The 11704-nt window shown below is 47.4% G+C and overlaps 1 protein-coding gene across 1 annotated transcript in view; it reads left to right on the top strand.

Moving 5' to 3' along the window:
• LRP1B (LDL receptor related protein 1B) overlaps window positions 1–11704 on the top strand; it is a 1375759-nt gene that overhangs the window by 984029 nt on the left and 380026 nt on the right. The window lies entirely within an intron of this gene.

The raw sequence follows: 11704 nt of genomic DNA, 5'->3' as shown, positions 1-11704 counted from the left end.
TCGGAAGAACAAAAGTGAAAGTGTGTTCCCATCTGCCTTACCCAATATATTTTAAATGGCATGTGTTTCAGTACCCATTGTTTTCTCTTTCATGCTATTTTCTTTGAAAAATAAGGAAGGATTTCAACAGGAGAAAAAGTCCTGTAATGTCTAAAATAAATAAAGATTTTCTTGGGGTAATACTTTTTATTGGACCAACTCTGCAGTTGGGATAGTTAGACAAGCTTTCAAATACAAGACGTTCTTTGTCAAGTCTCACTAGAACAAACCAGGCACAGGACAGATGTGGTAGGGGAGATAAAGTCCCAGGATTAGCAGACACAGAATTACCAAAAGAGAAGCTAATTACTAGGAGATCAGTAACCTGAAGATCAAGGCCTGTCAAAAGGGAGGAGGGTCATTCTCACTTTTCATGTGTGGAAAGAATATAGGGGTCAGGTAGACTATAATATACCATAAAACCAATATCACTGTTAAGTCCTTAGTTCTTAGGGTGTCTATAGACAGCAGTGAGGTTGCTCCAATGTGCTATAATTATGGCATGTTAGAGCAGATTCTATTAATTGAATCTGCTAGAGCCTGCTAATTAGCATGCTTCCAGCCACCACCATTTTGAAGCGCAAGGATGCAGGTACATGAGGCACTGTGGGTACTTTAATTAGAGCATCTCTCATAGCTGCTCTATTTAAAGTACCTCACTCCCCCTCCAGAACACATGTAAGGACACCCTTAGCATCCAGCAGCTAACTTTTATTTCCAAATTTGCTTTTTAAAGGCGTGGGTTAGAGACCTTGAGTATGAGGACACTGAAGTCAGAGAGGCAGTGGTTGTTCCATGAGAAGTGTACTTCTAATGGTGTGTCTGTCTCTGTCCTTTATATTTTTTTTATTGTAAGAGTTCAGTCTGCTGCATAGTTGCAGTTTAATTTAACTGCATATTGCCATGACAGCATTTGGTACATTGGATCAGGTGTATCATGTTTTGGTAAAGGCATGCGTCAGAACCATGGATTCTAATGTTTTTGTTTTGTAGAGCTGTTGGTTGTCGTAGCAGTGGAAATGTGTTGTCAGGTTAAGAATTTCTTGGTGAGGCAAGGCTATATCCCACTTGATGTCTGTTGAGCAGTGGGGAGTTTGCTTCTGACAAACTCCCCAGGAAAAGTCAGGAAAAATGTGTTGTTCAAAGCCAGGAGTGGAGGGGCTGGGAATATTCCACTTGCACCAAAATAAATAAATCCATAAACCCTATATTAATACAAGTGTTAACTTTTCAACTGTATGTACTTCACAGTTTTGATTACAGTGATCAAAAAGGCAGTTTTTTCTCATTGTAGCATTAACTTAACTGCAGTATATGTGCTTTTTATTGATTAATAGACTTTATTTTTAGGTTAAAAAAATCCAGAAAGCCTGTTAATCTACATCCACACACAAAAGAAGGCCTTGCATAGTATGTTTGGGGTATTACTTCATCTAGCGGTCTGTGCTTTGGAGCATGTGTAGTGGGCATTGTTCTCATAGGCAATCCCTCAATTCAAGGATGATCACCTATGGCTCAAGGACCCTTAAGTCATGGCTCACTGATGGGTCTTGAGATGACTTAAGAGTCCAGTCTTTGAGCCATAGACTCAAGCCACAGAAGTTTCAGATCTTTTCACAGGGAAGAGTAGGCCGTAAGTTAGGATTTCTCTTCATCTCCTTCCTCTGTTTGCTTTTTTTCTTTTGCTGTTTTTCTTTTCACCTTGGTTTATGGTCTTTGCTGATCAGGTTTGTCCTGACAGCTTCTGTAAGAAATCTAACACACACATCTTTTATGAACTAATCTACAGCTAAAACATTTGCTTACATGAATTATTACTGCTAATGTTTTTTAGCTATGTGTGGCATGGTGGGGTTCCCCACCGAGCCACAGTGCTAGGTTCCCCACTTGCCTATGGAAACGCCACCCACCTGACTCTCCTGCCATGCCTTGTTGGTAGCTAATATGATGTTAATTAAGCAGAAGGCTGCCCATTTCTGCCTCAATGCCAGGGGTCACTATCTGTGGCTCCGAACCTCTCCTACACAGCAGCGCATGCCTCACAGATGGCATCCAGATGTTTACAGTGCTCCCGGCCTACAGCCGGAGCAAGCTTAGGCTGCGCTATCAGGCCTCAGTCACATGCACATTCATACCACCCGCCTCTCACTCGAGCCTCAGACACTCTACCTTCTCTCACACGGCCTCTTTCATCCACTATCAACTTATGCTGCCTTGCTGCCTCTTGGAGCGGGCCCCTTCAGCCATAGGCTTAGCTAGTCCATTCCTTGGCAGGCAGACGTACCGTCTGTTGGGCTTCTTCTGCAACTCTCACTGGGGTAGTGGCCAGCCAATTACCCGACTGGGTCTAAGCTTGCTCTATCCCCTTCCGGGGGCAACTCTCTATTTATAAACGTACTGGGCCCTCAGCCCTCTGGGTCTTCTCCCCCACACTGGGGTACCTTGTCTCTGCCCCCTTTTCTGGGGCACCACACTGCCCCCTTCACTCGGGACTACTCATCTCTTCCCCCTTCACTTGGGGCTCCACACTGCCCCCTCAATTGGGGCCATGGGGTTTCCCTCCCCAGTGGGCTCAGCTGGATGCAGCCGTTCCTGGCCCCCACTCTCCCTCCTTGGGATCTTTTGAGGACTTGCACCCCACAGGGCTAAGGAGGCTGTAGCCTTGCCTGGCCCCAACTCTCCCTCGTCAGGGTCTCTCACCCCACAGGGCTCAGGTGGCCTCAGCCGTGCCTGTCCCCCACTCTCCCTCCTCTGGGTCTCCCAGGGTCTTGTACCACACAGGGCTCAGGGGGCTGCAGCCATGCCTGGCCTCCCACTACCTCTGATGTTACCAGACCCACCCAAATGTGAGGGCTATGGTTAAGGCACCCCTACCTGCCTTTCACCATGGTGATAACTGGCCTGGCATTTCCTGGGGGCTCCTGTGCCACTGAGAGCCCCACTAGGTACCCACTCCTGGCTGGGTTCAGTTTTAGGTCATGCCCAGGACCAGGAGCCTCTTAAACCATCCCCTACAGCTCCTCCCTTATCTACAGGATGTTATGGAGCCTTACAGCCAGACGGTGTTACTGCCTGGCCTGCCAGCAGGGAACTAATCTGTTTATATGGGTGGCCAGAGATCTAAAATGGCCATTGCAATCAAGCACCTGCTAGCTGCTTGGCCCCGATCTTAAAGTGGCAGGCACCAGCAGTGCCCTGCCACACACCTTCTCCCTTAAAATGGTATCTGAGGAAGGTTTCCCCATCTGCTCCTCCAAAGCAGGCTCCCCTCAGAGTCTGTGAGAGCCCTCAAGTGGTAAGCACCACCAAAGGTCCTCCACCACACGCCGCCCCACTTAGAATGGGATTTGGGGGGCTTCACTTGGCTGCCTTCCCTGCTGGGCTCTGCCCCAGCCTACTGCAGCCCCTGCCATGTGGCAAGCACCCCAAAGGTGCTCTGTCACACTATGATAGTATATTTAGATTGTATAACTTGAGGTCTTCCTATACAAGGTCTTCATCCAGGCTTTGTTTTGTTTATCTTTTATCATCAAAAAAATAAAGAAAATATTTGTTTCATATTTTCCTCAATCCTTCTAGTCAAGGGCAAGTGCCCTGGCAGGAGCAGACACATGCTACAGATCAATGCATGGCTGTGCAGGTGATGTTGCCAGCAAGGATTCAGCTTCTTTGACCATGGGATGTTGTTCCAAGATGGGATCCACCTGATGGAGGAGCATCTTTGCGGACAGGCTCGTTAACCTAGTGAGGAGGGCTTTAAACTAAGTTCACAGGGGGATGGAGAACAAAGACCTGAGGTAAATGGGGAAGCAGGCAACCTGGAGGAAGAACAAGCAGGAGGGGGCAACAGGAGAGGCCTCATTCTTCCTCAGAAAGTAGGGCCATTGGCTAGTCACCTTAGGTGTCTGTACACAAATGCACGGAGCCTAGGAAACAAGCAGGAATAATTGGAAGTCCACACACAGTCAAGGAACTGTGACATGATTGGAATAACAGAGACTTGGTGGTATAGATCACATGACTGGAGCACTGTCATGGATGGGTACATACTGTTTAGGAAGGACAGGCAGGGAGAAGAGGAGGAGGAGTTGCACTGTATGTAAAAGATACATGATTTCTCAGAGTTCCAGTATAAAACTTGAAAGTTAGAGGGGAGAAAAACAAGGGTTTTGTCGAGCTGGGTATCTGCTATAGACTACCTGACCAGGAAGATGAGGTAGATGAGACTTTCTTCAGGCAGCTACAAGAAGTTTCCAGATCACAGGGCCTGGTTCTCATGGGGGACTTCAGTCACGGGGGGGGGAGAGGAGTGGGAAAAGTCAATAGAGCAGAACAGAGGCAATCCAGAAAGTTTTTGGAGAATGTTGGAGACACCTTGCTGGTGCAAGCATTGGAGAGATCAACTACGGGCTGTGCTGTTCTTGTCCTACTGCTCACAAGCAGGGAAGAATTGGTGGGGGGTGTGGAAGTGGATGGCAAGCTGGGCAGCAGTGACTATGAGATGACAGAGTTCAGAATCCTGACAAAAGGAAGAAAGAAGGGTAGCAGAGTATGAACCCTGGACTTCAAAAAAGCAGACTTTGACTCCCTCAGGGAACTGATGGGCAGGATCTTCTGGGAAGCTAACCTGAGTGGGAAGGAGTTGAAAAGAGCTCGATGAATTTTAAAGAAACCTTACTGAGGGCACAGGAACAAACCATCCTGATGTGCAGGAAGAATAGCAGATATGTCAAATGACCAGTTTGGCTTAGCAGAGAAGTCTTTGGTGAGCTTAAACAGAAAAGAAAGGTTACAAGAAGTGGAAGTTTGGACAAACAACTTGGGAAGAATATAAGAATATTGCTTGGGCATGTAGGGATAAAATCAGGAAGGCCAGGTGAAGTTGGAATTGCAGCTAGCAAGGAATGTGAAGGGTAACAAGATGGGTTTCTACAAATATGCTAGCACAAGAGGAAGGTCAGGGAAACTGTGGGTCCCTTACTGAATGAGGGAGGCAACCTTGTGTCAGAGAATGCAGAACAGGTTGAAGTACTCAATGCCTTTTTTAACTCGGTCTTCACAGGCAAGGTCAGCTCCCAGAATATTGCATTGGGGCAGCACAGCTTGGGAGTAGAAAATGAGCAGACTCAGTGATGAAAGAACAGGTAAGGTTCTACTAAGAAAATCTGGACATATACAAGTCCATAGGGCCAGGTCAGTGCATCCCAGGGTGCTGAGGGTGTTGGCTGATGTGATTCCAGAGCTACTGGCCATTATCTTTGAAAACTTATGTGATTGGGGGAGGTCCTGGACAACTAGAAAAGGGCAAATATAGTGCCCATCTTTAAGAAATGGAAGAAGGAAGATCCAGAGAACTACAGACCAGTCATCATGGGTGGTAAACATCAAGGGCTATAGGCTGTATAGACGGGGATAGAACAGGGAGGAAAGGTGGGGGTGTGGTGCTCTACATCAAGGAGCAATACACATTCTCAGCAAACAGCACCGAGTCTGAGGTAGGGCAGACTGAGGTGCTCTGGGTCAGAATACAAGGGGGTCAGGCGGGGTCTACTACAGGCCACCCAACCAGGGGGAATAGCTGGACTGGGAATTCTCAGGTCAGCTCGCAGATGCAGTTAAGTCAAGGGATGTGGTCATCATGGGTGACCTAAACTATCCAGACATCTACTGGGAAGAGCAGTCAGCCAGGTTCAATATCTTGAACCGCCTGCATTCTTCAATATCTTCATCAGCGACTTGGATGAGGGGGTGAAAAGCACCTTGTTCAAGTTCACAAGATGACACTAAGATGTGGGGAGAAGTGAGCACACTAGAAGAGAGGGACAGGCTACAACTAGATCTGGACAGGTTACAGAGGTGCGCGGATGAGAATAGGATGGGTTTCAATATGGACAAGTGCAAGGTATTGCACCTGAGGAGGAAGAACCAGCAGCATACCTACAGGCTGGGGAACTCCCTTCTTGTCAGCACAGAGGCAGAAAAGGAACTTGGAGTCACTATTGCTTCCAAGATGAACATGAGTGGCTAATGTGGGGACGCAGTCAGGAAGGCTAACCGCACTTTGTCATGCATCCATAGATGCATCACAAGCAGGGCCAAGGAGGTGATCCTTCCCCTCTATGTGACATTTTTCAGGCCATAGTTGGAGTACTGGGCGCTGCACTTCAGGAGGGAAGTGGACAGCATCGAGAGGGTCCAGAGAAGGGCCACTCGCATGATCAGGGGGCAGCAGGGCAGGCCTTATGAGGGGAGGCAATGGGACCTGAACCTGTTCGTCCTTCACAAGAGAAGGCTGAGAGGGGATCTGGTGGCCATCTATGAACTGGACAAGGGGGACCAGCAGACAATGGGAGAGTCCCTGTTCCCCCAAGCACTACTGGGAGTAACAAGGAATAACAGCCATAAGTTGACTGAGGGTAGATGCAGGATAGACATCAGGAGGCACTACTTCACAGCCAGGGTGGCTAGGAGCTGGAACCAGCTTGCCCCTACCCTGGGGGTCTTCAAAAGGAGGATAGATAATCACCTAGCCGGGGTCTTTTGACCCCAGCATTCTTTCCTGCCCATGGCAGGGGGGCAGACTTGATGATCTGCTTAGGTCCCTTCTGACCCTACCAACTATGAAACTATCAAACTATCCTCACCTCAGTCCTGGAAAAAAACATGGAGCAGGTCCTCAAAGAAACCCTTTTTAATCACTTGGAGGTGAAGGTGATTAGGAATAGTCAACATGGCTTCACCAAGGGCACGTAATGCCTGACCAACTTGATTGCCTATTATGATGAGAAAACTGGTTTTCTGGATGCAGGGAAAGCAGTGGACTTAATGTACCTTGACTTTTAGGAAGGCTTTTGATACCGTCTCCCACAACATTCTTGCAAGCAAGCTGTAAGGTAGATAGAAAGCTGGATGGATTGTTGGGCTCAATGAGTAGTAGTCAATAGCTCAATGTCTAGTTGGCAGCTGGTATCAAGTGGAGTGCCCCAGGGGTCAGTCCTGGGGCTGGTTTTGTTCAGTAACTTCATTAACGGTCTGGAAGATGGAATGAATTGCAAGTTCATGGTTTTATTCACTTCCCATCAAGCTGGGAAGTGTAGTAGATAGATATGCTGTACTGTAGGGCTAGGATTCAGAGTAACCTAGACAAATTAGAGGATTGGGCCAAAAGCGATCTCATGAGGTTCAACAAGGCCAAGTATGAAGTCCTGCACATGGGATAGAAGATTCCCATGCACTGCTACAGACCTGGGGACTGACTGGCTAAGCAACAGCTGTGCAGAAAAGAACCTTGGGATTACAGTGGACAATGAGATGGATATGAATCAGCAGTGCATGATTGTTGCCAAGAAGGCTAACAGCATGCTGGGCTGTATTAGTAGGAGCAGTTTGAGGGAGGTAATTATTCCCAATTATTCTGCACAGGTGAGGCCACATCTGGAGTGTTATGTCCAGTTTTGGTCTCCCAGCTATAGAAAGGATGTGGACAAGTTGGACGAGTCCAGCAGAGGGCAATAAAAATGGTTAGGGGCCTGGGCACATGTTTTATGAGGAGAGACTGAGGGAACTGGGATTATTTAGTCTGCAGAAGAAAAGACTGAGAGGGGATTTGATAGAAGCCTTTAACTACCTGAAGGGTGGTTCCAAAGAGGATGCAGGTAGACTGTCCAAGTCCTGGGACAGTCCCAGTCTGAGGACTACAACCTCAAAACTGCCAAATGATGATCAGAAGATAGGGACACTCCTGGGGTTTAAGCCTTGGGGCTGTCTCAATCTCCCAACAGCTGGCAAGGCCTGGGCCTATCCCAATCTGTCAGCTGGCAGAGACCACCCCAGGGCTTCAGCTCCCAGGCAGTTCCTGCCAACTGCTACTGGATTGGGACAGTCCTAGGGTTTGGTCCCTGGGAATGTCCCAGTCTCCTGTCATCTGGCAGGGACTGCCCTAGTTTTCAATGCTGAGCTGATTGGGACAGCTCCAGGGTTTGAGCCCTAAGATTGCCCCAACGTGTCATCAACTGGAAAGGACCAAACCTGGGCTCTAGTCCTGGGGGTTTCCCTGCCCATGAATGATCAGCTTATCAGGACCACTCTGGGGAGGTTCCTGTATGGCATGCTTCATGTTCAAATTATGGCACCACACACCCAGCCAAAAAGATATTGCACATTATTTGAGTAATATGTTTGTGACTCGTTTGTGATTTTATGGCACCGTAAGTTCTATGAATAGGTGGTCAGTTGCTATTTTTTGTGCAATTAACACCTTAATTGTGCCAGAAAGGACACATGCCAGGGGCTAAAGGCCAGAGTGACCAGAGAATCCTTGAAAGTAGGGCCTCAAAAATCTAAGTGTCTTTTTTCAGTGGACATATTTTTTGGTTATCTCTCAGAATATCATTGCTGTATCTATGTTATGAAATTGTAATGAAAGTTTTGACTCCCGAATTGTTTAATATAGTGGGTGCTTATTTCCTGTGTACACATTGGCTCAAAGCCTAAGACAACTCAGGGGCAATCAGCATGGATTTATTAGGGGGAGATCATGTCAGACCAACCTGATTGCCTTTTATGATCAGGTCACAAAGGCCATGGACGCAGGGGTCGCGGTGGATGTAGTCTTTCTGGACTTCAGTAAGGCCTTTGACACCGTCTCTCACCCCATCCTAATTAATAAACTAGGCGACTGTGGCATAGATGCCTACACAGTCAGATGGATTGCAGATTGGCTGAAGGGTCTCACTCAGAGGGTGGTGGTGGATGGATCATACTTGACTTGGGGGGAGGTGGGTAGTGGAGTCCCCCAGGGCTCGGTCCTGGGGCCTGCGCTGTTCAATTTCTTCATCAGCGATCTTGATGCTGGGGTGGAAAGCAACCTGTTTAAATTCGCTGATGACACCAAAATTTGGGGGGAGGTGAGCACGCTAGCAGGGAGAGAGAGATTGCAGAAGGGTCTGGATAGGTTACAGGGGTGGGCAGACAGGAACAGGATGCATTTCAATACGGACAAGTGCAGGGTGCTGCACTTGGGTAGTAGGAACCAGCAGCACACTTATACGATGGGGAACTCCCTACTTGAGAGCACGGAGGCGGAAAGGGATCTTGGTGTCATTATTGACTCCAAGATGAACATGGGCCGACAATGCGAGGTCATGGTTGGCAGGGCTAACCGGACCTTGTCGTGCATCCACAGGTGCATCTCGAGTAGAGCCAGGGAGGGGATCCTCCCCCTCTATGCGACGCTGGTCAGGCCGCAGCTGGAGTATTGTGTCCAGTTCTGTGCGCCCCATTTCAGGAGGGATGTGGACAACATGGAGAGGGTCCAGAGGAGGGCCACCCGCATGATCCGGGGACAACAGGGCAGACCCTACAGTGAGAGACTGCGGGACCTGAACCTATTCAGCCTCCACAAGAGAAGGCTGAGGGGGGACCTGGTGACCGTCTATAAACTCACTAGGGGGAACCAGAAGGGTTTGGGGGAGACGCTGTTTCCCCTAGCCCCCGCTGGCATAACAAGGAGTAATGGGCACAAGTTGATGGAGAGGAGGTACAGATTGGACATCCGAAAAAACTACTTCACAGTTAGGGCGGCTAGGAGCTGGAACCAACTTCCAAGGGAGGTGGTGCTGGCCCCTACCCTGGGGGTCTTTAAGAAGAGGCTGGATGCCTACCTGGCTGGACTCATTTGAGTCCCGTTTTTGTTTTTAGGGTTTTTTGTTGTTCTCCCGCCCTGGCGGGGGGTCGGGCTAGAAGATCTATTAGGTCCCTTCCGACCCTAAAACTATGAAACTATGAAACTACTATGAAGCTAAACTGATGTACTCTGCCTGACAGTTCAGATGATATTTGAGCATGGGTCTTTGTTGGGACTGTTTAGAGCATTTGTTTTGGATGCCTTAAAACCCTACAACTGAATGCTGAGGGTGCATTTAATGGATGAAAAGAAATACCATACCCAGTATAGGACAGCTTCTTCCTAACAAGTTTCAATGAATAAGCTTCTAGTTTTGAAAAGTAAGCCAGGAAACAAAGATGTGGCTTTCCATTTTGTTTTGTAACTTGCTAATACTGAAATTTAACAAGCCTGTTCAAATGTAATGTTTTCATCAAACTCAAAAGCATTTTTTTTTATTACACTACCTCATAAGTGAGTGTAATCACAATAAAATACTGGTCTAGACATCTGTTATTTTTTAAAAATCAAAATATGATAATTACTTGGGATTTTTTTCATGTTATAAATATGATAAAACTGGGTTATTATTCCTTCAACTTGAATTTATGTTAGTACAGAACATCGAAAATGCATAAAAAATCCCTAAACATGCTTATGATGTATTTAGTGAGGGAGGGCAAAATTAACGTTAGCGTTTGCTTTTATTTAATATCTCTGAAGCATGAATCAACATCCCTTCTATAATTGGAGAAGAACCAGAGGTTAAAATGGAAGTAATTGGTTGTAAATGGAAAAAATGGAAATAATTGATATTCTCAAGGCACCTTTTGGAAAATGTCAGCACTTAGTTTTCTCTCAGTTTTTGACTACAGAAAAATAAATAGAACAATTCTGTTTCAAAGAACTCTCAAAAACCACAACAGGTCAGAATGTTCTAACACAATGAATTCCTATTTTAAATCTCTGGGTTTTTTATCTGAATCATTTATGCATACTTAACAGTGCTAACATTGCATGTCACCCCACAATATCCTTGAAAGGGTCCTAAGGTACCCCAAGGAGCCGTAGCACCCTGGATAAGAATCACTGGCCTAACAGAAATGACTAAGGTATCCCCCTTGTTCTTGCAAAACAAACCAAAGAGGCCTAGAACACAGAGCTGTTGTAGAGCTTTTATTTATCTGGACCCTGGATCACTTACGTTAGGGACAGAAATTACACACAAACTGGAATAAGTGATTGGAAGTCAATTGAAATGTGTAACGCAAGCCTGTTGCATCAGAGGAGCTGCCCCGCTCCTCCAGCCCTGCCTCCCTCCTCCCAGTGCTGTCTGCAGGAAGGGAGGGGGCAAAGAGGAGGGAGAACAGAGGACTGGGGTTTGCCCAACCTGAGCTGGAGGAAGGGGTTGGGAGGGCCAGGAGGTCGGGAGCTCTAGTCCATGCCCCGCTTCCAGTTCAGGCCAGGCAAATCCCAGCCCTCAGCTCACTTACCCTTTTCTCTCCACTGCTTCCAGCAGACAGGCCTGGGAGCAGGATGGGCTGCATCAGCCCAGCCCCATCACATGACAGATTAACCCTAGGCAACACAAGTTCCCTAAGGCTTTCCAAAATGGAGCACCTTCATCTGATCCCTCATTAGATGAGGGTTAATTTGCCGTGTGATAAGCCACTTTAAAAATGCTCTGCAGCCATGCACATGTGTCTCGGCCTGCCTGTAGAGCACCCACAGGGGGCCGATCACACAACAGATGTAACGTCTGCCTGTGCCCTAGAGATAAACTTGGATGGATGTAGTATTAGATTTAACTGATTAGGTTAAATGGGTTTATGGAGTTTCTGTCCCAGATCCCTTCCAGATTCAAGCTGTCTGCTTCAGACAAGCGGGGATGGATGCTCTAGCTTCACCCCCCTCCCCGCCTTCCTACCCCCAGCTTCTGACCTAGGACATTGCAGGCATGTGGCTGCATTTCTGGAATCAAAAGTGCATGTCTGTTCACTT

This window comes from Alligator sinensis, unplaced genomic scaffold (genome assembly GCF_000455745.1).
Source record: "Alligator sinensis unplaced genomic scaffold, ASM45574v1 scaffold533_1, whole genome shotgun sequence".
Classification (NCBI taxonomy): Eukaryota; Metazoa; Chordata; order Crocodylia; family Alligatoridae; genus Alligator; species Alligator sinensis.
This window is presented reverse-complemented; position numbering and strand designations above follow the sequence as displayed.